Genomic DNA, 23,919 nt, shown 5'->3' on the forward strand with positions numbered 1-23,919 from the left:
ACATCTTAGAACATTTTCTTTTAAAGTGAGCTAAAAGGCTAGCTATGGCCTTGCAGAAGGATCTGGCTGATGGTGCCATGCTGACAAAGTTAGAGCTAGCCATCAGTACTATCAGAAATCTGAGAAGGATAAACTATATCTGAGTGCAGACCAAGAAGCTTCCAATCCTATAAATTACAGTGATCAATCCCGACCCAGGTCTCTATAGCGTTGGAGGTACCAGTCAGAACAACATCAATCTTCTACCACCATCAAGCCCATAAGGCAGAGTACCTTTTCTGTGGAATAGGGACACAGAAGACTGACAGTGTCCTACTACTTGTCCATAGTCTGGGCTGGGTCCTGGAGGCAGGTGTTGCATTGGGGCATCTTGCCCTGTGGTCAGTGTCGTTCGCAATTCAGGTGGCATCTTCTTGTCATTCCATATCTTCTTTGGAGACCTTGGGAGTCATTGCTAGGAGCTGGAGAGCTAGGAGTCTCTGTTTCTGATAGTAAGTTTTTAATCAAATAATTTAAATGTCATATTCATCAGATCATTGACAGGTTTGAGGACCATTATCTATTAAATGTATCTGAGCCAAACAAATCTAGGCCTAATCTTGAAAATATCTCTAAGTTTGGTAATAATGACCAGGCTAATTTGTTCTCTTATAGATATATTAGTCAAATATACCTCTCAGTTTGTTTTTATTTTAAATAGAACCGTTTATGCTTTAAACTAGTATCTGGATAGCCAGATGACTAGTATTAACTTGTATTCCTTGACACAGAAGGACATGCATGCAAACTCAGACATTCAAAACCAAACATACATGTGGCCACATTTTCATTCATACCTGCAGAATAGACAGACATTTTTAAAACTATGACCCTTTGGAGTCTCCATGTAACAGCAGAATAGCAAGAGAAAGAAATCTGAAACATGTTTACTTAAACTTTAAAGTTAGACCTTAAAGTTTCATTATATTTTTTTTTCAAACCCTCATGACATGCTTAAGCCTTTAAATTTTTATATCTTAAACTGTTTTCTCATATCTAAAATTATTTATCTAAACTTTTATCTTAACCAACAATAATTTGAAACCAATTTTCTTAAATGATGGCAAGTATTTGTAACACATTGAACTTAAATGACCAAAACCCATGTAAATTTTTACTTTTCCTGTGGAAACAAAAGCATAATTTCCCCAGTATCTTGAACTGGTAATTTAACATTTCTTTATTAAGCAATATCAGTGTTATGCCCAGATCACGTCCCCAAAGAAGCCATCAGAGACCTCAGGTACAGAATGCAAAAGCAAGGTTTATACAAATGAAGTTTACAAGCCTTGGCAGGGGGGCTTGTTCCAAACCTCTCACACACACAGCAGGGAGGTTGGAAGAGCGAGCGCCTTTCTTTGTGAGGCTAGCACAGACCACATAATTCATCTCCCACCGCCCGCGTCCCTCTTTAGGTTCATATCAGTAGTTTTTTATGTTATCTTTCTCATTTGTTTAGCAACCGTGTTTAGGAGTTTTATGAGCTGTCTCCTGGGTTTGGGGAGTTTGGGGAGTTTGGGATGTTTTATGACCACTTAGTCTCTGTCAGATGGTCATATATCCTAACTCTGTGTTTTCTTAAGTTTCTGTAGTTGATAAAGCCACCTGGAAAAAGGCGTCTAAGTTCTTATCTACATTTAAGAATCCTGGTTTTAGCTTCTCTTTGTCTGTAGGGGATGAAGTGGGGGGGGGATTTACTGAGGTTTCACAATCAGGACAGAGAAGGGTTAACAAGAGAAATTCCTGGCTGGCAGAAGAGACCTTGAAGTTATCACAGTAAAGGAAGGGAGGGGGAGCAGTGGTCATAAAGTTGACTGCCAGTGTTCCTGAAAAAAAGTTTTTGTTAACTCCTCTGACTAAAGTCAGATTCTCTGTTCAGTGTTCACACAGTTTTGTCAGTTGCAGGCAGCCATTGTCCTGTCCAGAGCAGGACATGAGAATCTTAGCCCGCCTGTACCCAGAGCACGCACCCCCACCTTCGTGAGAGCAGCCAGCTGCCTGCAGTCCTGATAGCAAGAGAGCTAGGGAGTGAGGGAGGTGGCCCTCGCTGTGCCTCTCTCTCCTTCTCTCCGGGAAAATAAGGGAGGTGAGTAGCAGAAACAGATGATATTTATACAGACAATTCAAGTACCAGCACATCAGCACTGAGATGATGATGGCCTCACTCACAGCAAGCAAGCCCCTCAATTGTGGCTCGCACATCCCTCCAGTGGGCTGGGCAAAGGTCTAGTGGAGAAGAAGGAGACTGTCCCATAGCGTCCGTCACAGTCAAGTCAACAATGAGAACAGTTAACACACTACACACAAGACCAAGGGCACGCAAAAGAAAAACTTTGCCCCAACAAGACAACCAACAAAGCTCCAAGAACAATGACAGCCTGGTGTGCTCTGTGGAGAGTGACCCTCCAGGCTCAATCACACCAAAAACACACCAAAGACTCGAGGATCCCTGTCCTTGATCAAACAGACATCAGGGGGCTTTCACATCCCTGTCAGTCAGACATGTACCTTATTTCTTGGAAGAGAAACAGAGTGTAAAGTAACAATGACCACAATAAAACATACAAAAAACTCCCACAGAATGGCTCTAACAATTTCCCAGGACAAAATACAAAGTGGCACTTCCTTCCACCAGGGGAAAGGTACCCAAAGATGCTCCTCTCCTGAGCACTCCCTGGAGGAGACTCCTAAAATCAAATGGTCACATCTGAGGTGGCTCCAAATGGCTCGGGACTAGGGGGTCCCTTGCCCAAATCAGGGAATGAGACGTCTCTCTTTCCCTCCCAGGATCACTGTCCGGACACGTCTGTCCCAGTGAGCCTGCAAAGTACAAATCAGTCGACTGGCACAAAACTTAATGAGACAAGACAGAGACAGAGACAAGACAGAGACAGAGACAAGACAGAGAGCGCTCTTACCGGTAGATGTCAATAAACCTCTGGACCCTTGAGGGTCCCGGTGGGGTCTTTTGGTCTTTTGTTCGATGTGATTTGTGGCAACCTCACTCTTACCGTCTTCTGGGATGGACACATCGTTTAATAGGTCCTCAGCAAGTGCCAGAATATGTGACACCCTACTATCCTTTTCTGAATCCTTTAAAACATCTCTGATTACTCCATAGAAACTAAAGAATGCATCAGGGACATTCTCTCTGTCCCTAAGCAAGTTATTGATATCCTTTCTGACTTTATTCCACGTCAAAGGGTGGATGCCCGGGCCATTAATAACCAGCCAGGGACATATTTCTTCCACAAAACAGAAAAACTTAATTAAATCTTTTTTTTTTTTTCTTTCTTTTTGACTCTTATTCCCCTCTCCCTGAAATCTTCATTTCCTAAATGAAGAGAGCCTCTTTAGAGAGTGCTTTACCCATTGATTGATGAACGGCACTTACCTCAAGGCTGCCCACGGCGCACGAGTGATGCTGTTGGGGCACCTCTACCCTAGTGAGTCTGGCCAGACCACGTTTTCTCTTTGCCGTCCAGTAGTGAGCCGCCGTGCCTCGAGCCCCACGTTCGGGCGCCACTTGACCCGTCCAGCAGGCCAGGTTATTCGAGGGTCTCGAGGAGGGACCACCTGTGAATCAATGGGGGCGAGAGGGAAAGGAGACCAAGCGCGTGAAGAAAGACAGAGTCAGTCTGAGTTGCGTCAAGGTCTCACTTTATTGACTGGTGTTAGAGCTTATAAACAGGGCTTCAGGTAGGGAGGGGGAGCAGGAGTGAGGAGAGGACAAAGAAAATTCCTAAGGAGGGTCAGCAGGAGGTCGCTTTGGTCCCAGGCCCCTGCAGCTAGCTGATTTAAAGAGGTTTATTTAATCCTACATTCCTAGGTTAGACTAAAAGCCTCCTATTTACACGAGGCTTGATAAATCGTGGCAGGTAACACAAGGTTCAAGACACAGCTGTCCAGAGTCGGTCCCCAACATCTGTATGTCAAGTTGTTCTGATTGATCAATAAATAAAACCTGATCGGCTGTGGCTAGGCAGGAAGGATAGGCGGGACTAACAGAGAGGAGAAATAAAAGGACAGGAAGGCAGAAGGACTGACTGCCAGCCGCCGCCATGACCAGCAGCATGTGAAGATGCAGGTATGCCACCAGCCATGTGGCAAGGTATAGATTTATGGAAATGGACTAATTTAAGCTATAAGCACAGTTAGCAAGAAGCCTGCCACGGCCATACAGTTTGTAAGCAATATAAGTCTCTGTGTTTACTTGGTTGGGTCTGAGCAGCTGTGGGACTGGCGGGTGACAAAGATTTGTCCTGACTGTGGGCAAGGCGGAAAACTCTAGCAACAACAAACTAATCAACAGAGTACTTAAATCTAACACAGATGTTAATTCTGTGTGTTGTGTGGTGGTACTATTGGGAGGTATGGCCTTGTTGGAGTGGGTGTGGCCATGTGGGAGGAAGTGTGTTACTGTGGGGGTGGGTTTTAAGGTCTCATGTACGCACAAGCCATATCCAGTGTCTCAGAAAATTTCCTGTTGCCTGCGAGATGTATCACTCTCTGCTCCTTCTCCAGAGCCATGTCTGCTTGCACACCGCCATGTCCCACCATGACGATAATGGACTAAACCTCTGAAACTGTAAGCCAGCCCAATTTAGTGTTTTCCTTTATAAGAGTTACTATGGTCATGGTATCTCTTCACAGCGATAGAACACTGACCAAGGCACTCTACAAACATAAAATGATTAGTGGGAACAATGACTTAGTAGGAAAAGTGGACAACTTCCCTGATCAGAGAGTTTATTTCAGCAGCCAACAAACTGTTGGAAAGAGTGAAAAGGAAAAGCCAGAAACAAAAACAATGTAAGATTGAAGGTAGACTCAACACAGCTGGGGGAGGGGGAAGAGCAAGACTTGGAGATGGATCAAAAGAAATGGTAGAAATTGAAGCAAATGGGCTCATGTCTCTGAGGCAGCAGCCACCTTGAGATGGTTGGTATCTAACATGGCCTCAAGGGAACTGGGGCATCACGGGAAGAGAGGGGACAGTATGCCCCTGGTATCAAAGACGGCTTAATGCAGATGTGCCCTTCTCAAATGGACAACGGTCTTATGGGTGCTCTTTTCCCCTCAGGAAACCGACATTCCTAAGTCAAAGGAGACCATAATGAAAAAGGGTTCCAGAATATCTCAGGTTTTCACACAGAAAGGAAGGACCAGGGAGAGGAAGAGGAAGGTGGGGATGGGCAAACAGTTCCGGGTGCTGAATTCAGTCCCTAACACTTCTAAGGCGCAAGGGAGTTCACTCTGTGCACTGTGAAGCTTAATCAGACCTTCCCCCGCCCCTCGTCGTCTTCCTCTGCACAGTCTGCTTTTGCTAACACTCAAACAGGAAACACAGAGAATCTTCGTTTTGAGAGATTTCAGAGGAAAGGTTCAAGTCATTTTTTCAGAGAAACAAGGGGGAAACGTGTGGGTCCTGGGAGCGAACCTTCAGGGCAGCAGGGGTGCTCTATCGCTCACCTCAGGTGCACACAGCCTGTCCTTCTCAGGCAATCAGACTCCAGCTGGGCAGGCAAGGATGCCAGAGAATTTACTGTAGGGTGCCTTTTTTTCTCCCTCAAAGACATGATTCCGGAGCTGTGAGCGATTTTTTTAGAAGTCATTTTAAGCTAATGACTGTCCTAGCTCTTGTGCATCCAATGCCATTTACAGGGTCAGTGAGTGGGACTAAAGGAAAATGACAGGCTTTGGGGGGAGACACGGCTGGCATTTAACTCCCCAAAAGCACAGAAATGGAGAGAGTTTTTCTATGAGACCCAGTGAAAGGAGACAGAGAAAGTGACCAAGGAGGTGGGGTGGGCGTGACGGCATGAAGGAAGGGAAGGGCTTGTGGAAGAGCAGAAAGCGGGCAGGGCAGGTCTTCCCCCCTTTGGAAACTTCCCTGGACTTCCCGTATGGAGATGGAGATGTACATCGCTGGGATGTTCCTCTTCCTCCTAGAAGCTCTTTAATAAGCAGAGGGACACAAAATAAGCCCATCTAGGGCAGCTCTGAAGAGTCAGAATCAGAACACTCTGGGAACAGCAGACCACCTTCCAGAACTTCTGCACCAAATAAGTTCAAGCAAAGCATCAGGGGCTCTGGAAAAAGAGAAGCAGTCAAAAGGAGGTGTACATGATAAGGTCATTATAAGGAACAGGCTCACACAGTCTGTAGACTGATGAGGTGCAAGATCCATTTCCGCGTGCGTGCGTGCGTGCGTGCGTGCGTGCGTGCGTGTGTGTGTGTGTGTGTGTGTGTGTATCATATATGGTTCACGTAAGTACCTGTAGACCTGTGTCCAGATACGTGCACACATGTGTGTGTGGAGGGCAGAGGTCAACATTCAGTGTCTTCTTCAACCACTCTCCACCTTTATTTTTTCAGACAAGGTCTCTCACCGAACCTGGAGCTCCCTGATTTGGCTAGGCCAGCTGGCCAGTGAGCCTAGAGGATCCTCCTGTCTCTACCTCCCCAGTACTGGGAGTACAGGTGTGTAACACTGCCCCTGGCTTTTCCCATGGGTGCTCAGCATCGGAACTTAGGTCCTTGTGCTTGTGGGAAAGCAAGTGTTTTACTAACTGAACCATCTCCCGGCTCAAGTTCAAAGATCTGAAGGTTAAGTCAGGAAGCTGGAGACCCAAGAAATGGTGTAGTCAATGGCATATACTTCCTGTGCAAAGACCAGCAGGCTTAAGATACAGCAACCACTGACATTTCAGTTCAAATTTGGGGGCAGGAAAAGCCTACATCCAAGCCCAAGAACAGTCAGGAGGGATGAGGATGGGAACACATCTAATGCTTCCATAAGAAATAATTAGGGCGGCCTGCTCCAGGTACTAAGGAGAAAACACAGCCCTGCCCAAGCGCCATCACAGAGAGAGCAGGACTAGGAGACCCACACGTATGCCTGGGGCACTTCAATCCAAGCATCTAAGAGAAAACATGAGTGGTGCCCGGCAGTCGGGCACTATTATGGTGAGCATATGTATGGTGTGGTATGGGAGAGAGAGAAAGACAGAAAGACTCATGTCCTGTGGACAGAGGCATGTCTGAAGAGGTTAAAGTGGTGAGGATCGAACTGAGGTGAGTGACTTGATTGCCACCCAGGGCCATGGTGATGTCTGGGCCTGGGCTGCATCCAGGGCCCACGGTGGGTGTGGGGAGAGGTGGAGGAGTTGGGGGAGAGCCGGTCCTGAGAGAGTGAGAATGGGAGAGCAGGTCCCACCCTCTCATGTGCAGTGTGGTGGTGAGGGCAAGGAAAGGATGCCTTCCCCACTCACCCATGCCACCTGCGGCAGGCGAGGGAGCTGACCTTCCCCTTTACCAGCTGCAGCACTCAGGAAAGCTAGCCCCGCACCTCACGTGGGCAGCAGGATAGAGCTGACCCTGTTGATGAGGCATAGGTAAGCCAGCCCAAGAACATGAGCTCGGGAGAACTGGTCCCGCCCCTCATCTGCCATCGTGGCATGGACGGGTGAGCGAGAGATGCCCCCTACCCACCCACCACCCCTTGTGGCCTGTGGTGGTGGGAGAGCTGGCCCTGAGGTCATAAGATCAGGAGAGCTGTCCTTGCCCCTCACCAACTGGAGCCCTCAGGAGAGCAGGCCCTGCACTTCATCTGGGCAGCACAGGAGAGCCAACCCTGTTGACAAGGGTGTTGGGTGAGCCGGCCCAAAATGTATGAGCATCGGAGGGCTGGCCCACTACTTGTCTGTCCTGCACAGCATCAGTGTGAGCAAGGGAGAGATGCTCCCCTCCTTGTCTCTTCCCCTCACCACCCACAGTACTCAGGAAAGCAGGCCCTGCTCCTCCCCGGGGCAGCACAGGAGAGCTGACCCTCTTGAGTGGGGGTGGGGGTTATGGGTGAACAGGCCTGGAGAACATGAGCTTGGGAGATCTGGGAGCAAGAGCCCCCTCCCCTTGACACCTGAGGCAGTTGGGAGAGCTGGCCCTAAGGTCATAAGAGAGGAAGAATTGTCCCTACCCTTTACCAGCTGCAGCACTCAGGAGAATGGCTCCTGCACCTTGCCTGGGCAACACAGTAAGCTGACCCTGATGGTGTAGGTGTGAATAAGCCAACCCTGAAAGTGTGAAAGAATGAGAACTGTCCTGACCCCTGCATAGGATGAACTGGCCAGGACAATCCCAGAGAGCTGACCCTGGTGATGAGGCTGGGGGAGAGCTGGCAGGCTGACCAACTCTGCCACTACCCAGGCCCAGAACCTGGGTTATGAGTTGGCCCACCCCAGCATCTACCCATCTATGTTCTGCTGGAGCACGTGAAGGAGCACATCCTGCAGATCCAAAGCTGCAGAATCTCCATGGCACAGGGCTACAACAGGATATCCAAGAGGAGTCCCAGTGTAGTCCCAGTATAGATGGTGTAGCAGAACCCAGTGGCCTCGAACCAGACCAATGACTCTTTGCAAGAACTCATAACAATGAACACTTGCAAGTAAAATATATGGACAAAGGATATACAGCTTTCATGATGATATTTTTCTTTCTTTTTTCTTTTCTATATCTTTTTTACAACTTTATCTTAAATTTTATTCTATTTCACTTTGGGGGAGGTTTCAAGGGCAGAGGGACAGGGAGATGAACAGGATCAAAATGCATGATGTGAAAGATGCAAAGAATAAATAAAAAGAAAGTTATAGAAAATTACAAAATAAAACCATGTGATGAAATTTTAAAAAAGGAAATAATTAGATAGATATTACAAAATGATCAACAAGATTCAGTCTGAGAAATTTTGCAGGACTTAAGAGAGATGAAGGGTAAGAAGATGAGAGGATGCATAATTAATAAATAATAAAATAAACTAAATAAAATAAATAAAACAATGTAAAACTCAGAAAGAACAGAAGAGCAAGTAGAAGAAAACTGTAATAAGAAGCCTAGTTTTGTTTTGGTTCTTTCATTTTAATCCCCTTGCTGTGTCATACCTGCTAGTGTGCCTATGATTGAAAAGGTGGTAACAGCAAGGGTTTGCAAAGCTATGAAGACTCTGGAGCTCACATACCCAGCTGAGATGGATATTGAGTGATACAGCCAGTTTTGAAAATAGCCTTGCAATTCCTCAAAATGTTAAAGATAAAAACCCACATACTTATAACCTCTTAATTTCATTCCTAAATGTGTACTTAAGAGAAATGAATATATGTTGATAATCTTTGGGGTTTTTTTTTCCTCTTCTTTATGTGCTCATTCTTTATGCCTTCCTTTTCTTTGTCTCTCTTTGAATGGATTTGAGGTGTGTCCGTGATTCCACAGTCATCTTGAAGATCTACAGTAGCAAATGGCATGTCTGTCAGAGAATCCACAGTGCTGGCTTCTAATTCCCCTGAGACTTCCTCTTTTCTTAACACATGTTCACACTCACTGCCATTTATTTGGGGCTTGAGCAGGGATAGTGGGTACAGCCTTAAGTATCCTAATTTGAGCAGAACTGACAAACACAAAAGTTGAATATGAATGTCCATAGAAACTTTATTCATAATAGTCGAAAGGAAGAAATAATTCCAATGGCCACCAACCAATCAATAAACCAAATGTGACGTATTCTTACTGCAGACTATTACTTGGTCATTAAAAAAAATAAAAGAATGAAGTGCTAATACATGGATGACTATTGAAAGCATTATGCTAAGTGAGGGAACCCATCATAAAGACTACGTTTCCTATGACTCCATTTGCTGTACCCATGTGAGGCTCCCAGGGCCTTGATCTGCCTAGGGGCAGCGAGGGAATGAAGAAATGACAGACACACTGAAAGACAGAAAATCTGGGGCCAGGTGGTTCATGCTATTTGCTGGAGAAAATGCAAAACCCAGAAAGTTCAACATTTCCTGCACATACTGTCAATATAGTTGGTCCCCAGGAAGGCTTTACTATCCTTCTGAGCCCAGGGATATAGGGTCCTCAGCATGGTCATTCCCACATGTACAGCACACATCCACTCAGAACTGCACTCACTCAGGGCTGTCTCCACTCCCTACAGCCATTACTTGAAGTGTCTAGAATAGACAACCTATAGAAAAAGGCAGATTAGTGATTGCCTGGATTAAAGGGGATGGGCAAATTAATGTAGGTATATTAGTGATTGTCTGGGTTGGAGGACTTGTGAATGTGCATGGGTTTTGATGAGGGAAAATAAAGTTTTTCTAAAATTGAGTTAATGGTAATGTTATTGGGATGGTCTGTATGTCAAATGTGTTGCTCTGATTGGTCAATAAATAAAACGCTGATTGGCCAGTGGCCAGGCAGGAAGTATAGGCAGGACTAACAGAGAGGAGAATTGAGAGAACAGGAAGGAGGGAGGAGACACTGCCAGCCGCCACCATGACAAGCAGCATGTGAAGATGCCGGTAAGTCACGAGCCACGTAGCAAGGTATAGATTTATAGAAATGGATTAATTTAAGATATAAGAACAGTTAGCAAGAAGCCTGCCACGGCCATACTGTTTGTAAGCAATATAAGTCGCTGTGTTTACTTGGTTGGGTCTGAGCGGCTGTGGGACTGGCGGGTGACAGAGATTTGTCCTGACTGTGGGCCAGGCAGGAAAACTCTAGCTACAGAAAAACACTGAACTGAACACTTTGGCAAGATATTCTGTGGTGTGTGATTTATATTTCTAATTTAAAAAACACTATGATAGCTAAATAGATTCTTATGTTTTGAGGTTCCCCAAGCCATTAAAGAAAAGGAAACATGGTAAGGAACACACTAGTGGGTTTATTATTGTCCTAAGAAACCTATCCCAGGTGCAGGCAAAGGTGAAGATCACTAGAGAGGGACGTGATGTGGACATCAGCTTCTCTCCTAGTTCTAAACTCCAGATGGACAAACCTTACAAGCCTGATACCCAAGGCTAAGAGACCCTGAGGGTCTAGCGTCAATCAAGCAAAGGAAAACACCCCCACACAATCCACATAAACAATGAATTATTCTTCTATGTGCCAGAGAACAAAAAAAAAAAAATCAAGACCCTAACGCATGGCTGCCATATAGAAAAGGCACAGAGCATCAGAGAATAGGTGTGGACTGAAAATACAGCCTAGCCTGAATGAAGCCAGGCAATAGCAAATGGCTTATGTGGTGATGGCAGTCACCCCACTAGAAAGTCGAATGGTTGTCTATTATTGAATGGCCATCAAGGAAGGACCCTGTACTCAATTCTCAGCAGCTCCCCCAAGAAAGGACTGTCAATCTATAGTTACCCAAGAAGAGACCCAGGTTTAGAATAGGGCTGAGGTGGAATGCTATCCTCTAGGCATGACAGCTTTTACTCTCTTGAAAGCCTGGCAGCTGTGATGATCTGTACAAGAACTGAACAAGATTAATCCCATGAGGTTCCGTCATGGACCAGGTTGGTGACTCACAAGGCCTCACCTGTCCCTGAGGATTTATAAGAAGTTAACCATTGCTGGAAAAAGGTAAGACATTTTCTTCAGTAGTGTGGACACTGGTAAGGTGCCCATCCTCCTAGAAGTAGCTCCTCACCCATGCTCCTAATAAAATGTAACTAACCCTAATTAAATCATTGGTTCACCAAGCCAGACTGGAGTGGGATCATTTTTCTGTCTTGTCATTGCTGTCCTATCTGAGGTGAGTACATGTTTGTTCTTCTCTCCTGGCAAAGTTCACACAGGGCCTTCTGCCTTTGACACTCCTAGAGTTTGAAGCCAGGTCATTCTCCATGATAGACTGTGCTGGGCACCATAGGATATTTAGCTGAAGCCTGGGTATGTAGGGATATCTCTAGGAATGGCTAGATGTCCCCTTGGGGACAAACCAAGCCCAGTTGTGAACCACTGCCTTCAAGTGATTGAACCACTTACCCAGCTCACAACCAGGCCTGATGGTTCAGGTTCCAGATGTTGATGGTCATTATACCAGAGAGAACCACCCTGGAATTCCAGCATCCTGGATTCTCATCCTGAGTACCATCGCCTGTCTGTGAGGCCTTTTTCCACATTGACTCCTTCAGCAGTTGAGTTGAGGAAGCAGAAAAGGAGTTGGATTCCACACTGAGAAAAAAGCAAGGCTTTGAACTCACTCTCCTTCTCCTTCAGCTCCTTCATGGAAGTTTCTCTGAAATCTTAGGGGCCCTCCACAGGAACTCATAAGAAAGATCCAGGTTTTTTTTTCTTTTTTTTTTTTAATTAGGCAGGTTGTCCCATTAAGATGAGAGACTGTCCTGTGAGTCACACTGTGGCTTGGCACTGCTCTGACTTCTTAGACCCCAGGAACCATTTAAAAACAAAAATGGGACAATTATCAATAAAGAGGTTCTCTGGATCCCCTGCCCAGGTCACCTGTTGCACTTAAGAAAGGTCAAATCATTTAATATAAGCCATGGAAATGTGAACTATTAATCTATTTCCTCTGAAAATCCCATCGTGCTTTCCAAAGTGAGAGAAACCCTTATTAATCCAGAGCAATTATGAAAGAATTTCTTCAGAGCAATACATCCTGTTTCAAGAAATCAGATTCATTTTTCCGTGAGTTTATAACAAGAACGTCTACCAACTGTGGTGCTTCAACCAGAACACCTTGAACAGACTTATCCAGACCCTTTGAGGGACAGGGGAGATGGTTCAGTCAGAACAGTACCTGCCGTGCAAGCTAGAGGACCTGGGTTCTGACCCACAGCACCTTTGTACAATTCAGGCATGTCAAACACATCTGTAACCTCTGAACTGGTGGGGTATAAACAGGTGGATCCCCCAAGCACACTGAGCAAGTAAGTCTAGCCAATCAGTGATCTCTGGGTTCAGTGAGAGACACTGTCTCAAAAGATAAGGGAGGGATTTTGGAAGATTCCTGATGCCAATTTCCAGCTCCCACATGCAGGCATACACACAGGCGCATATACATACAACACACACACACACACACACACACACACACACACACACACATTTAAAAAAATACTTTTCAAATAACATATTTAGAATTTAGAATTCCATAAGTGTTTGGTCTCAAACTGAATGATCAGAAATGTCACATTATTGGCCTGACTCAGTCCACTGGTGTTGCAAATACTTTTTGCTTGCATTTGATTGTTTCTGTATGGATGGACCCTCCTCTTATCAGGGTGGGTGATCAGAAGCCGCCCATCCAGTGTGGCTGGAGTTTTCTCTCCAGGCCCTGCCAAGCCATGCAGTCCGACAGCCCACTTATAACATAAACACACAGATGCTTACATTGTTTAAACTGTTTGGCCTAATTGCTCAGGCTTCTTGCTAGCTGTTCTTATATCTTAAATGAACCCATTTCTATTAGTCTATAAGTTGCCACATGGCTCATGGCTTACTGATACCTTACATCTCACTTGTCATGGTAGAGGCTGGCAGCAACTCTCTGCCTCCGCCTTCCACTTCCTACAATCCTCCTCTCTGCTAGTCCCCCCTATACTTCCTGCCTGGTTACTGGCCAATCAGTGTTTTATTTATCAACCAATCATCCACAGCACCTCAGGAACACGATGACTATTCTCACTAGTCCCAGCTCCCCTTCTAATTCTTGCTTTTGATGAGCTGTGGCCCGCCTGTCCCTAATAAAATAGGACTTCTTAACTGGAAATGTAGTAGTGTGACTTAACCATGTTACAAAATACCAAATTGAACCTCCAAGGCACCAAGGTGAAACAAAACCACTAAAACTAAAGTATAAGACCCACAGTCAAATTAGGATTTCACCTGTATTTTTCTAACAAGCAAAAAAAATGTTACAAAGTCTCAGAAGGTAGAGGGCTCTCAAACTTCCTGGACTGTGGACCTCTTCAGTAGAAACAATTTTTTTAAAAAATTGTAATTGCTTCATTCAAATGCCCAATTGGCACAACAAAATCATTCATTCCTCCAGTGGATAAACATTTTCTAGTTTCCTTTATGTGTAACATAGAACAAAGAATGGAGCTCTGAAGCAGGAGTGTCTAGCTTCCTGAATAAATCCCACACAGCCTGTTGTCAGAACAATTTCCTTCTCAACTTCGTCTTCAGGTGACTCTGGGGAAAAGAGCCTATAACGCTTTCCCCATGAACAAGGCACCATGCAGAGTGTGATGTTTTCTGGTCCACCTGGGGGCGCTGCACATCCACTCGCCTCCAGCCTCTGTCTGTCCTGACCTTAGAGGGTAGCTGACCTCTGCTGACTCCTTCTTTATTCCTGATCAGAATTAACAGGGAAATGGTGTTTTTATGAAACAGCAACTGGATACATTTCAAGTGTAACACCATTAGCTAAAAGTAGCACATACAAATCACATAAGAGATAAGAAAGCAATCCCCAGGAATCCTGAGATTCCTAGTGAACCACTACTGAATTTCAACTCTATTTGAATAATCCTTGTCATGGATTCATCATCTTCTAACAATGGCTGTTCAAAAAAAAAAAAAAAAAAAATCTCTTCATCCAGCTTCTCTAAACCCCATATGTAAACCACAGAAACTGGAGTTAGGAGCAATCTATTCTGATGGGTATTAATCACTAATCTCTTCGGGCTTCTAATGTTTCCTGGTTGCTTCCCATCCTGAGCTGGCATACCACCAACCATGGTCCCCACAGACTCATATATTTGAAATGTCTGTCCCTAGTTGGTAGACTGTTTGGGAAGGATTAGGAGGTATGTGCCACTGCGCTGGGCCTTGACGTTTCAAAAGCCCATGCCAGGCCCACTCTTTCTTTCTAGATCAGACGTAAGCTCTCGGCTACTGCCCCAGCTGATACCCGCCTTGTCTGCTTGCTCCCATGCTCTCTGCCATAATGGTCATAGACTCACTATCGGAAACCATAAGCAACCCCCTGATGACATGTTCTAGAAGTTGCCGTGGTCACAGTGCTTCATCACAGCAATGGAATAGTCACTAAGACACACACTTTCACCATCCTTGTTTTAGGATTCTCTGGTGGAACGGAACTGAGGAGACAAATGTATTCAGTAAAAGGAGGTGATTGGACCGGCTTACACAATATGGTTGGTAGTCATCCAACAATGCCTAGCTCTCGCTGGGGAGGCTGAGAATCCGGTTGTTGCTCAGCCCTCATGGCTAAATGTCTCAACTGACCCAACCTAGCACTAAAGGTCGGAATGGTTCCTGGAGAGCTGCTGGCCTTCAGTCTACGTCGAACCCCTGAGGAAGCTGGTTCTAATATGGAATGCCATAGCAACAGGACAGACGACTTTGCCATCGAGAATGAGAGCAGGCAGGCAAAAAGCAGTTTCCTTCTTCGGTGTCCTTTGATCTGGGTATCTAGAGTGGGTCTTTATATCTCAAATAACTTGATCAAGAAAAGTTCCTCCCAGGGGTGCCTAGAGGCTTGTAGGTTCCAGATCCAGTCAAGTTGACAACTAAAATCAGCCATCACAGATCTGTATTTTTTTTTTTTCACTCAACAAAAGTGATCACCGCCCTGACAATGCCTCCTCCTCTAGGTGAGGTCAGGGGATTCCAATAACGGGGTTTCCCTGACCTTGCATTTAGGATCTGATCAAGGTAGGGAAATGGGCAACACGTTGAATACTTTGTGCATTCAGGGTTTGGGTAAAGCACAGAACACAGGCTGTGGAAGACTCCCGCGTGACAGAATCTAACTGCAATCTGGAGAGTAGAGGAAGTCAACAGCTGCGGTGGGGTGGGCGTGGCCAAAGATGAGGTGGAGGAGGCATGTGATGCAGAGCCTTGTGTAGAGCGGTAATATGGGGAAGGAAGAGACTTCGACTTGAATGACGGACGTGAGAACTTGCATTTTAGTTTAGTCTGAGTTGCCGGCCTGTCATAAGATCGGCTTCTGTGGCCTGAGACGCCAGCCGCTGACTCTAGAAGCTGTGCCCATAGGAAACCGCAGTACTTCTCATTTAAAAGTGGTGTTTACGACTAGGGTGCTCTGTAGTCTTCCCACTGAGAATATTGGACCAGGCTTCTGGAGAGCTCTTTGAGAGGGCACTGGTTAGACGGCATACTCTTTGGCATTTGTTCCTCTCCCTCTGTTGTTCCCTGGAACATAAATGGAACGGCAGTAGCTACTGCATTCATCATGCTATCATAAGGCAGCCGTGAGGATGAAAGCTGCATGCCTGGAATAACAAAGCAGAACTATAGGTGCTCCCCCACCAACTGTGGTGATGTCATCTTAGCCCCCAGAAACCAGCCTCACCCCAGGCCTCCTTTTTTTTTTTTTTTTTTGAGAGAAAAACAATTGCCTGTTTTGTTGAAACTATTGTAATTCAGATGGAGAGGTGAGTTGGGCCCTTACACACAGAAGCCAGAGGACAGTGTCCAGTGTCATTCCCCTTCAGGAACCATCCACTTCGCTTCTGAGACAGGAATCCTTACTAGACTGAAACTTCCCAGTTATGCTATGCTGTCTGGCCTAAGAGTTCCAGGGATCCACCAGGTCTACCTTCCCAGCCCTGGGACAGCACGTATCATCATACCCAACTTTTCACATGAGTTCTGGTGTCAGATTTGGGTCCTCACGTTTGTACTGCTCTTTACTGAGTCGTCGTCGTCATCGTCACCATCATCATCATCTTCACCATCAACATCATCATCTTCACCATCACCATCATCATCTTCACCATCATCATCATCATTAACATCATCATCATAGACATCTCCCCGCCCCTTTTAGGGGAATTACTATTGCTGTGATGAAACACTATGACCAAAAGAAACCTGGGGAGGAAAGGATTTATTTAGCTTATACTTCCTCATCACTGTTCATCACCAAAGGAAGTCAGGACAGGAACTCAAACAAGGCAGGAGCCTGGAGGCAGGAGCTGATGCAGAGGCCATGGAGGGGTGCTGCTTACTGGCTTCCATCCCATGCTTGCTTTCATGACTTGCTCAGCCGGCTTTCTTATAGATCCCAGGACCCCCAGCCCAGGGATGGTCCCACCCACCATGAGCTGGTCTCTCCCACAACAATCACTAATTAAGATAATGCCCTGTTGGCTTGCCTACAGCCCAATCTTATGGAGACTTGTTTGTTTGTTTTGAGACAGGATTTCTCTGTGTAACAGCCTTAGCTGTCCTGGAACTCGCTCTGTAGACCAAGATGGCCTTGAACACTCAGAGATCCATCTGCCTGTGCCTCCTGAGTGCCAGGATTAAAGGCATGCACCACCAACATTTTCTTAATTAAGGTTCCCTCCTCTCAAATGACTTTAGGTTAGGTCAAGTTAAGATAAAACTAGCCAGCATAGGGTTTTTATTACAGACAGCAGAAGTTACAAATGTCTAGGGAGAAGCTAACTGAAATAAAGAAATGTTCAGGCTTCTGCCTGAGGACAGGTACAACCTCAGCTCAGAAGTAAGGGATCTGGCTAGAGTGGAGGACCTTGAGAAGTGTTAGTAAGCAGTGATCAGTATGACTGGTGACATGGTGACAGAGAGGAGGCAGATGACTTGGGGAGATGGGAGTTTCCTGTTGCTGCTGTTTAGACAATTGGGTCGATAAACAGGTTTACAACAGACTTTCCAAACATTTGATATTGAAACTCAAGCCAACCTGAAAACCCACCATCGAAACATTCCTGAACTCTCACCCATGCTTCCAACCAACTGTGTCATCAACCCCACAGAAGGGTCCCAGCAAACTTTTGAATCAGACTCATCAAATAACATACCCAGACCCTTTGAAGTATAAAAGCCTTAAACTTCAAAGGAAAATCCTTTTAGCTATTTTCCTTAAAATTTGATTGAGCACTGAAAATTCCATGGTGGAATTCCTGCTCTGAATTCTGAGTCCCTTCAAAGTAAAACTTAACTGGAAAGGGGAGAGAAGTGGCCACTGTAGTAGTCTTAGTCCCACCCACCCCCTTTGTTAAGGGGAGGCTATGCCCTTTGATAGCAGAGTCATCTTCAAACACACCAGTCTATCAGTGTTTGAAGCATGTGAAGCCTTTCAGGGAAGCAAGTGAGCTCAGGAGGCACCAATGTTCCTGGAAATTCAAAACTGCACCCATCTTTGTGTGTCCACACCAAGCCTTGCATGGGAGTGCTATCTGAAGTCCAATTCTTACATTCCCTCTTGGTCACAGTCACTAAAGCTGAAGCAGGTCTGCCCACCGCTGATGTGCTGTGCCTACCTCTCACCCTGTGTTGGGCGCTGTTTTTGTTTCCTTTCCAGTTGCTCTGACAAGATACCCAACAAAAGAAACTCAGGGGAATAGAGGGTTCATTGCGGCTCATAGTTTCAGATGATCTTACAGCAGAGAGGTCACAGCAGCAGAAGTTGGAGGGAGTTGGTCACATCACATCCGTAATTGGGAACAGAGAACAAAGGGATGCACACACACTAGTGCTCAGCTTGCCCTCTCCATTGAATACAGTCCAGGATCCCTTGCCTAGGGAATGGTTCCACCTACAATTAAGAAGTGTCTTTCTAGATCAGTTAACATAATCAAGCAAGCCATAGCAGCCATTCTCAGAGGCTAACCTTCATCTAGACAATACCTCAGAACTGTGCCCAGTGGCCTCCTCCTAGATGAGTTTGGGTTTTGTCAACTAGACAATTAATTAGCAGTAACCACCACACACCCTGTGTCCCGTGGCTGACCTCATTGGGCTCGTTCCATCAGTTAGGAACACTCCACACACAGCATATCCACAGATCCAGCTATCCCTCTCCTGGGGTGAGCTCATGCTGATTTGAAGTTTTGTTTGCTGCTTGCATAGCAGTGTCACCCAGGGAACAGCTAAACACCTTGCAACCTGCTGGTGACAAACGCCTCTCGATGCCGCATTGAAGCTGTCACACTCATCCTCAGCATTTGGTCTAAAAGCAGACATTACAGAACAAGGCATTTCCTCATTCTGTGGCCTGGATGGGACGTGATAAGCGAGGGGCAGGAGACAGAGAGGCAATTTTGCTTGAGTTGCCGCATCAAAAAAACTTGGATAAATGATAGGAATCACTGACTGTTATTCTTGGTGTTGCTGAGGTACTGAAAAGTCATTTTGTGCTTTAGTTCTTTTGAGCACCCTCCACAGAAGCTGTGGCCTGTTGTGCTGAACTGACTCTATGAGCAGTCAAGAGAAGAGTCTTAAATGCGGAGAGGTTTCAAGCCAGTTGTTAGATCATCAGTAGCTTGCAACTGGCCAAGGAGAGAGTATCTCTCCTGCAGAAACCCAGCAGACTCTACAAATGACGATGTTTCACTCTCAGGGAGTGAGCACAGCACAGACTGGTGGCATGGTCATGAAGACAATGCATTTATATCGGTAGAAGAATCCTCCCAGTTAGGCAAGGGTGACAATGGGCAGAACACGGGCAGCACACAGGAGTCTGTACATTAATTTAGGGGACTGTGACAGTCAGTCCAGATCGTGCAAACAAATTTCTAGGTACACCTGTGAGGGGTCCTCTAGATTAGGTTCACTGAGATGTGAATACCCAATCTGCCTAGGGGTGGTACCGTTCCCTGGACTGGGGTCCTGGACCAAACCAAAAAGAGATGGTGAGCCAAGCACCAGCATTCATCTCTCTGCTTCATGACTGTAGAGGTTCAGTGTGACCCGCTACCTCCTGCTCCTACTTCTGCTGCCATGACTTTCCCGCCATGATGGACTGTGTTCCCCGGAACCGTGAACCAAAGTAAGTCCTCCCTTCAGCTGCTTCTGGTCAGATATTTGGTCACAGCAACGAGAAAAGAAACTGTGGTGCCTTCATTTGGTTGTCAACTTTACCACATCTGGAATCAGCTAAATCCTAAACAGCTGGGCAGCACTTTTATGAGGGATGTTATTGATCAGATCATTTGAAGCAGGAAGATCTACCTTCAATGTGGGTGGCACCTTGTGGTGGCAGCCCAGATGAAAGGACATGGAAGAAGGAAGCTTTTTTACCTGCTCGTTCTCACTCACACCGGCAAGTTCATCTGTCCTGCAGCTGTAGTATCCCCTTCACTGATATTAGAACCAATATCTTTGGGCCTCTGATGTATGCTAAAGGCTAGAAGCTCTCCAGGAATCCTTCGGGCCTTCGGTGCTATATTGGGACTGCTGAGGTACTCAGCCACATGGACTGAGCAACTACTGGATGGATTCTCAGCCTTTCCCATGTGAGACAGCTATTGCTAGACTACCAGGACCACATCATGAAAGCCAATCTAATAAATTCCTGTTTTACGCATTTGTTCCTTCTATCCTTTCTGTTCCCTGAGAGAACACTGAATAACACAGTGACTAACACAGACACAGGAGGCCTTGGGTGCATTAGCATATGTACAGATGGCTTATGGGTAAGAGTGCTGGCTCTTCCTCCAGAGGATGTGAGCTTCAGTTCCCAACACCCTCATTGAGTGGCTTCCAACTGCCTGTAACTCCAGCTCCAGGGGATGTGATCTGACACCTTCTTCTGGACTCCGTAGGCCCCTACATACATGTTGCACACATAGGCATAAATAAAAACAAACCTTTAAAAATGTGCTAATAGAACAACTCAAGAACAGCTTCAAAAATAATTTTCAAAATGACCCTGAGAACATGAACAGGTGAAATTATAAATGATGTCATAGTTGTGCATAACACCGTCTTACTTTTTAAATTTTATTTTCTGCTCAGTATGCTTTCTACAATTTTTAGAATTTTTTTAAAATGTGTATGAGTGCTTTACTACATGTATGTTTGTGTGCCATGTGCATGCCCGGTGTCTGTGAAGTTCAGAAGAGGACATGTGATCACCTGGAGCTGCAGTTACAGACGGTTGTGAATCATCATGTGGGTGCTGGGAAAGGAAAAAGTACTGTCAACCACTGAGCCATTAATCCAACCCCACTTTCAAACTTTTAAAGGAAAGGAGAACAGATTAAGGAAGAAAGACATCCCTTGAGGTAAGGCTAGAAAAGGGACTGGGAAAAGGAGTCCAGGTTTAAGCAAACATTTAGTTACTCATTGTCTCAGAACTCTTTGGGGTGGGCACTTGGGGGCCTAGGTCCGATATATACAATTTTAAGTAATATTTTTACATTTATTTATTTGTGTACACAAGTGTGGGCACAGGCATGCCATAGCACACAGTGGAGGTCAGAAGTTGTCTCTTCCTTTTCCCAGGTGCTTTCCAGCAATCTAACTCAGATATTCAGGCTCTATTATGATTAACAAGCAGACAGGAGGAGGGGAGTAGAGTATCTGAAAATGGAAAGATGATTTGGATTTTTAAAGCATTTCAGCATGCATCTGGGTTGAGAGAAAATATGGGATTGTAGGCCATGAAAGATTGAGTTAGACCATCAAACTAAAGCCCAGATAACACTGGGGAGAAACTGAACAAAGGAGAAGCAGAGAAAGCAGTATGCGAATGAGTTAGGTGTGTCCAACCTGAAACATGGGTGCTGCATGAGTCCCAGAGTAACTGAATGTGACCCAACAATTTGAGGCTGACACCGTTGTGCCACGATATCCATGTTTGCAGTGGGAGGAAGTGATTAATTGTAACACACAGGAAGTCCAACAAGCAGGGGAAACCAAGCATGGTACACCTGAACACAGCACACCTGGGCATGGTGTAAGTGGGCATGACATGCTTGGGCACAGCATGAGTCAGCTGAAGATCCCAGAAGAAAAGATAGTGATATCAGCCAGAGTTCTTTTGTTTCCAAATACTTATCTTTTGTGTGTGTATCTGTGTGAGTGTATGTCATATATGTACCAGTACCTGTGGAGACCAGAGGAGGAAGAACGTTGTCCTGGAGGGCATTGTGGGTTTTCAAGTGTGAGTGCAGGGAACCAAATTTAGGTCCTTTGGAAGAGACATTGAGATATTTCTTCTTCTTCTCCTTCTTCTTCTCTTTGTTTTTTTTTAAAAGGTTCTCATCATGTAGTCCTGGTCGGCCTAGAACTCTCTGGGTAGATCAGGCTGGGTTTGAACTCACAATGTATCTGTGTCCCACCACACCTGACCCCAACTAGGAATTCTTAATAACAGAATCTTTAAGACAAAGGCAGACATGAACAGATCTATCATCTCAACAGCTACAGAACCACAAGAAATCATTGTTATATTTCCTATGCACTGATGGGGGAAAAATGAAGATGTTACTGTTATCACCTAAGATGGGGTCTCAAGTATCCCAGGCTGGCCTTGAGCTCCTGATTCTTGTGTCTCTGCATCTCAAGTGCTGAGATTTTAGGCATGTGCCTCCATGTCTAGCTTCTACCTAGAATTTTATAACTACCCACAATACCTTTCAAGGATAAAGATGAGCCTTCAATATACTTGACATCTAGTGTCAGGAGGAAGCCAAACAAACTCTGACCAGCCAGAGGCATTTAATAGCAGCTCTATGTAAGAGGCCAACTCATTGCAGAAAGGGGGACAGGTGTAAGGTAAATGAGCATAAATAGATTTAATAGTCAAGTAATGGAAACCTTATCATAAGGCAATAAAGTTAGGGGAGACAGGAAATATCAAGGAGTTTTGAAGACAATTTGGAAAAATTAACTATGGACTGATATTGGACCATTGAGCCATTGATGTGCCTTCAGCATAGCTGTGGTCCTGCAGCTCTGTAGGGCGCATCTGCTTTTAAGAGAAGCCCACAAAAACAGTTAAGGGAGATACGCCAGAGTGTTCACAGCCTGCTTTCAGATAGTTTCAAAAGTTAATTTAATTTTTAAAATGTATATTTAGATATATTATTGTGTTCTCTTAATCATTGCTTATTTTAAGTGTTTATTGTGAGAAATAGTTGGCTATACAAAGCATATTGTTGAAGTGAGAATGCTTCCACACAAATAAGAAAGAAGTTTATGGGCTACAATTCCTCATTAAAGGAATATCCAAAGAATTATATTTAAGATGCTAGAAGACAAAATAATTAATATGAGGCTATCTAAACAATCTGAGAAATAGCGAGAGTTGGAAGTACTGGCAAGACAAAGAGAAATCCCTGGGCAGCAATAGCAGCTAGGCTGAGAGACCGATGGCAGCATATGCCAAGGCCCCTGCATTGGTGAGGAGAAGGCTAAATATAGTGATTAAGGTATACTAACTATGAGGGTTAGACTTTTAAGGATAACCACCCAAAGAAGAAAACTGGAAATACAACAAAAAATACTACAAGGTAAAAAAATGGAATGAGAAAAACCATCTAATTTATTAATAAGGAAAAAACCACACAAAAGCAAATGGGGAAAACATAGAGATGGAAAGCAGAGTTGAATGATGGTATAAATAAGACAAAACAAACAACGTATCCCAACAAATGAGAAGAACGTGGAGTCTGTTGTTAAAGGTGTGGGTGTTGACAGTAGAAAGACCATTTTCCCCACATGTATGATATATAGCAGGACTCACCAGAGTCAGGTTATAGGATCATTATAGGTGCCAATCAACCCATGAATACATATAGAAAAATTACATATACACAGGTGGAATCCTATTCTGTTATAAAGAATATAATCCTATCATTTTTAGGAGAATGAGTGGAGGTGGAAATTCCTATATAAAATAAGCCAGAAATACAAATATGTGTTTTCTCTCATGTGTAGAACATAAAAATGATGTGAAGGTAGAGGAGGGAGTCAAAGGAAAGAGGGATCAGAGAAGGAAATGGGGCTGAACATAATCAAAGTCTGTTATTTACATATAAAAACACCCAAACACTGACACTCATTAATCTATACAATTAATATATACTAATAAAAACCATGGGAAAATGTAATGATTTTTCTGACCTGATTTTTAAAAGTTCGATATACATTTATGAAGAGGTTTCTAATACAGAGGAAAGTGATTGAAGAGTAAAATTACTGAAAACAGTATTTAAACCAAATAAGCTGGGGAAGTAGTGTTAAGAGCTAAAGTAGATTTTGAGTTGAAACTTAAAAATGCAAGTATGATTTAAAAAAAATCAGTCTTCCAAGAAGATA

General features: G+C 44.7%; 1 pseudogene; it reads right to left on the reverse strand.

Moving 5' to 3' along the window:
* Positions 1–7,493, reverse strand: part of LOC114709446 — a 48,822-nt pseudogene extending 41,329 nt beyond the window's left edge.
* Between the last annotated feature and the right edge of the window lie 16,426 nt (positions 7,494–23,919).

The sequence above is a fragment of the Peromyscus leucopus genome, chromosome 1, assembly GCF_004664715.2.
Source record: "Peromyscus leucopus breed LL Stock chromosome 1, UCI_PerLeu_2.1, whole genome shotgun sequence".
NCBI lineage: Eukaryota > Metazoa > Chordata > Mammalia > Rodentia > Cricetidae > Peromyscus > Peromyscus leucopus.